The 5,735-nt window shown below is 41.2% G+C and overlaps 1 non-coding gene across 1 annotated transcript; it reads right to left on the bottom strand.

The window, feature by feature from the left end:
• Window positions 1-207: 207 nt before the first annotated feature.
• trnad-guc (transfer RNA aspartic acid (anticodon GUC)) lies at window positions 208-279 on the bottom strand. Its single transcript has one exon. It is a non-coding gene; the product is annotated as a tRNA-Asp (tRNA).
• Window positions 280-5,735: the final 5,456 nt, after the last annotated feature.

Raw genomic sequence — 5,735 nt, forward strand, 5'->3', positions numbered from 1 at the left:
TGCACCACTGTAAATAAAGGAAACCACATATTTTTAAGACACTTAGAGCACAGAGCCCAAGAAATAATATAATCTAAAGCTCACAAGACACAAGACGAACAGAACAGAACAGAACAAATACTTTATTTATCCCAAACTGGGAAATGTTTTCTATTGCAGCAGCAATGTACAGGGTCAGTATCATCCTATCTGCTGGTAAAAGTCTTTCTCCCCGTCGGGGAATCGAACCCCGGTCTTCCGCGTGACAGGCGGAGATACTATCCACTATACTAACGAGGAATGCTGACAACCACCATCTGTCATAGCAGCAGCCACCTGGTGCGGTCATGTGTCAGCTGGGGTGTGACGGAGTGGCTACGTCAGTAACTGTGGGCAGACTGCAGGTGTGTGTGCACCCAGACACACACAGGTCCCAGCTGAGAGCAGCCGGACCTTCCTGTCCTCCTGTCCATCGCTGTCCAAGGTGAACCGACACCACCAGACCACAGGGCCATTATTTATTTAGCAGGAAAGAAGAAGATGCTCTGCAGCATTCAGGTGTGTTAACACAGTGCAGAGAGAGGAAGACATGAACAATGGTGTCAGAGCAGCAGCTGTTGCTGCATCAACCTGGAAATCAAACTGTTTATATATATGCACAAACTGTACGTTCATAAGTCACATGACATGCACACTGTAAATAAAAAGGAAACCACATATTTTTAAGACTCTTAGAACACAGACAGAAGTATGAATTATATATGGTTACAATCAAAAATAATTGAATGCAAATGAATTATTTTGTGAAATTTAAATCAAAACCTAAAAACACCAGAATCAGCAAATCACATGTTTGCATTACAGTGGTCCCTCCTATAACCAGTTCACCTCTCACCTTGTTTTTCTCTTACAGCTCATTGAGTTCTGGTCCGGATAGTCCGTAGACCAGTGTCAGTCCATCTCCAGAATGCAGAATGCTGCTGAAAACAGGTTTGATCTTTGGTTTCATTCTGTAATACTGGACTTATTTCCTACGAAGGTTTGAACTCTGACAGTGTTTAAACAGAGAGAACGGAGTTTAAAGTGTGCAGTGAGGGGTTCACAGCCTTAAAGCATCTAGAATAATCAAACATGGAGCTGACTACTTCCAGAGCTCCACTGTCATGGCTGTCATGTCATATAATAAATGTTTTACAATAAATACATAATATCATTTATAAATAGCTTTAATAAGTATAGGTTTATTATGTGTAAAAGCATGATGACCTATGGAATGATAACACTAAAAAACTCTGCTGCTCCAGGAACGGTACAGGCGGTGACTCCTGCAGTCCGCCATCAGACTCATCATGTAATTTAACCACAGGGATTAATAAAGTCATTCTTGAAAATATTCATGTATTGTTTCTATAGTTTTATATGTTTAGTAAATATAGGTTTATCACTGCTTTAGTATATAAGTAAACACATGAACTAACACTAACAAACAAACCCCAGTGAACCAGGTGGAGCTGTGCAGTGTGCAGCAGCATGATCACAGAGCTCCTGTTTGAACGGGCAGTGAGGATGAGCTCTCTGAGTGGGGGCTCTGGGCTCTTGACGCGGGTTCTTCTCCACATCGTATCCTCCGGCAGCCAGAGCCTTCTGGAGGGCGGCTGCAGACACGCCGCTCCTTGGAAGCTGCTGTTAATCATTTGTCTTGTTGATGAAGCTTCTCAGTCATCCAGGTCACTTTCATTCACAGGGTTGAGGCGAGGCCTCTGGACCTGCAGTCTTCTTATGTGTGGATGCTGCTTAGAGCAGCTTCATCAGTTCAGTTTGGTGGGAAACATGGTTAATAAATGGTCATATGAGGGCCAATCAGATGTTTTCTTCTTTCTAGACCAAGTGTGAACAGCACTGGCCTGCAGACAGCAATCCATGCTGCTATGGAGAGCTGTTAGTCACTGTCCCAACAGAGCAAAAGGAGCCCAGCTGGACCCTGAGGGAATTTCAAGTGAAACGTGTAAAAACCATTCAAACTTGTTCGTAGAGAAGATTGAAGCAAGGCGTCTGGACTTGTAGAGTTTTCTAGAAGACGTTTCGCTGCTCATCCAAGCAGCTTCATCAGTTCAAACTTGTTACTGTGTAACTACAAACCTATCTTATAGCTGAAGAGTCACACTGACCTGTGTCAGAGCCATTTTTCCATATTTCCTCTTTTTGAATCCACCAACACTGAATTGTGGTTCAGACAATACCTGAATGGCTGTCTATGAATGTTCTTCACAGGGAAACTCGGTTTATTTCTGCTTTGCTTTATTGAATCGTGTAGTGTCAGAATCAATCTTATCAAAATAACACAAAATAAACGTGTAAAAGCGCACATTTACGGAGCGTCAGTGAACACACCACGACTTATTGTAAATGTGTAACACAGCAACATTTAAACTTTGCCTTGTTGGTCCTATCATGAGCTACATATTTACAATAAATGTGTTTAGTGTTGGTGGAAGCAACAATACTCCAGATGACCAGAACATGTTTTAAAATGACATTAACAGTGAGAACTGTAGCAGCTTGCTTAGCACACCATGCAGGTAAGTGCACTTTAAATTAAGGACTGTATGTTAACAGTTTGCCACTAATGTCCCTGAACATGTTTGGATTCCACAGCTTTAGTTTGAAGCAGTGTTTTACTAATAATTTATGCTTTTACCACATGTTTAAAATCAATCTTATCAACATAACTAAACACAAAATAAACGTGTAAAAGCGCACATTTACGGGGCGTCATTGAACGCACCGCGACAGCGCCACAAAGATTTAGCGCAGTTAAACGCAGCGATCGTAGTGCGCTCTGACCAGCTGTGCTTCAGGGTTGGTTCAGAAAGGTCCACAGCTGCGTGGTGGCGCTGCAGCGTCTCTCTGAGTCTTTCTCTGTGTCTTTGCTTCTTTTTAACGTCCCGGGCAGGAGCAGGTGAGTGATCGCAGTTCCGCCGACGTCACAGGTTGAGGAGAAAAAGGGCAATCGGGCAGTTCAACACAAATTTTAGAATTCAAATGTAAATGTTTCTGATCCATCACCAGAACACTGGGAAACACATTTACTACCCTTTGTGTCATCAGGGACAAAAATGTCCGCTTCTAAAAACTGCTCTAAAAACTGAACAGATTCATATTTTTCTGCATCAATATGTGGAACAACTTCAGGACTGCTCAGAACTACCAAACATGACATCATTGGAGGAGTTTAACGCTTTAAATGCCAGTTAGTTGCCAGTGATTGAATGCCAAATTTGATTCTTCCACCTGTTGAATGTCCACTCAGTGAGCAGGATATGGCAGGCCTTAGGGCAAGTATTGATGTATTGATTGTTTCACAATAAAAGAACACTTCCTGAATGCACTGACACAATAGGTTAGCAGACATTGTAATGCTAAAAAGCTGCACTGCAGTCATAATTAAACTTCTCAGGAGCAACAGTAACATCTGATCTGTGGTCAGTGAGATGTGTCCCTGAATGCACCATGTCTCAATCAATCTTTTTGTTATCACAACCACTTTATTGTACTTGTTGTGACAATTACAATTACATTACTTGTAATGTTACAGTTGATACTAAAACTACACCATGATGTATCATTTATATGTAAGATACTCTGTTACTGAATAAAACTCAACAAACCAGTAATTTGTGTTAGTGTCCCTATTTGGACATATTGCAACGGATTAGACATGCATGCCTATTTTAATCAGAACAGTTGCACAACATTGAAAATGAACATCTGAGGAAAAATTAACATAAGGTTGTAGTTTATCCTTTGAAAGACAAATTCAGTTTACATTATACATTGGCAAATTCCTGGCCCAAATAAAAAGCCTCAATGAGAAGCTTTTTGAAGTCAGAATAACACTTCATGTGTTTCACAGGAAACACTACACTTTTCAAACATGCAGACACAACCGGGTAGCAGACGTTGTGCCTTCCATAATCTGCCTCACAGTCATGATTAAACTTTACAATAAGTGCGAAATCCTTCTTCTCTGATGGAAGAAGCGGAACATGACCTTGCCCTGTGATCCACTGTAAAAACTTAGCAGGTGTGAAGACAGGTTGGCCATCAATGTCATCTTGATGAGCCAGTCCTCCATCTATGGAGTCAATATGAAAATAAGTGTTACATTACAATGTGTTTTTTATTTACATCTAAGTGGTTGTTTAATATAAACAAAGGAGGGCAGATCTCCCTTGTGAGCCAGGTTGTGCTCAAGGTTTCTTCCTGTTAAAAGGGAGTTTTTCCTTACCACTGTCCTTACTTCCTGTAAAGCATTTTGATTGTAAAAGATGCTATATAAACAAAATTGAACTATAAGAAATACCTTCAGCCTCATACAGGAAGTCTTGCAAAAAGTTAATAATCTCCAGCTCCATCTGATGCTTAGTAGAATCTTTCTCACTCAGTTGTGGCTGAATGGAAGCCAAGACAAACTCAGCACTGACCTAGGACGGGAGAAAATACAGGTATCAGCTTTTAAGTTTTATACATTTCTAGAAAGTTTTTCTTGTTCATAATTATAGTAACTCATGTTTGTCTTTACCTTTCTGTCTTCCATGGGAACAAACAGGGGCTGGCAGATATCTGGGTACTGTCTCATCAGTGAAAGAAGGTTGTACAGCTTCAAGCCTTCTTGTAGTTGTTCCATCATAGGCTGCAACCTCAGCACCGCGTGAAGTACGATGGCACTAAAACAGTAGAGAGTACACAATCTTACTCATGTACCTATTAACTACACCAGTGCGTTCATAAACAAACGCACATTAGAACATACCGAACAATGGAATCCTTATTTTGAATGGAGATCACACCAGTGTATCCACAGTTTAAGATTTCAGCAGTTAAGTCCCTGATTGAATCTTCAGTTGACATCGCAACCTAAAACTGAAGAAAGGATCAATCCAATACTTCCATCACATAGATCCTATACCTGGTCAATTAAACTTTTCAATTGAACATCTGCAACAGCATCACTGGTGAGAAGAGTTGGGTTTATCTGCCCACTGCACAGGTATTGGTAGGTCCACGGGCTGAAAAAGGCAGGGGCTGGTCCACCTTGTGCAAGGCTGACAGCAATAATCTCGCCTACAGTCCTATTAACACAAACCAAACATAAGTGAATGTCATGCTAAAAACATTGATTTGTTTCTCTTTATCTGCTAAGAACATAAGCACACCTGTAGAGGCCACTGTCATAGTCATTGAGAGAATACCGGGGGCTCCTCTGATGTGGCGGTCCATCAAAGAAACGGCTCTCGATCCCTGCCACCATTTCTATACACAATTACAAACACTTATGGTCATAGTCCTAGCATGCATTCATTAACATGATGAGCCAAAATCTGCAAAGGAAAACTTACTCTACATGTCTGGCATTGTGCTTTTGGCATATTTTGGAATTCAGTGGCATCTGAATTCCAAAATGAAGGAGACAGGTCAAATCCATGTTGCAAAGGCACTATGAACACGGTGTTTTTCCCTGCCGCTGTGACAGTGTATCCATGAGAATCAGGTGGAATCATGATCAGTCGCCGCCTCCCCTGGCCACCTGTAAACACAAAAATTATTGTATTTGTGTGTCTTTGCACTTGAAAGGCATTATCACACACATTGCTGTGTATTATAGTTGTTATATTATTGGTTTGCTCCACCTGAAGCCTTATAGAGCAGCCATCCTCCTGTGCATCTTTGGGTACTCATGTTGGAGTAGTCTGTCA

Source organism: Parambassis ranga, unplaced genomic scaffold, assembly GCF_900634625.1.
Source record: "Parambassis ranga unplaced genomic scaffold, fParRan2.1 scaffold_21_arrow_ctg1, whole genome shotgun sequence".
NCBI classification, from domain to species: domain Eukaryota; kingdom Metazoa; phylum Chordata; class Actinopteri; family Ambassidae; genus Parambassis; species Parambassis ranga.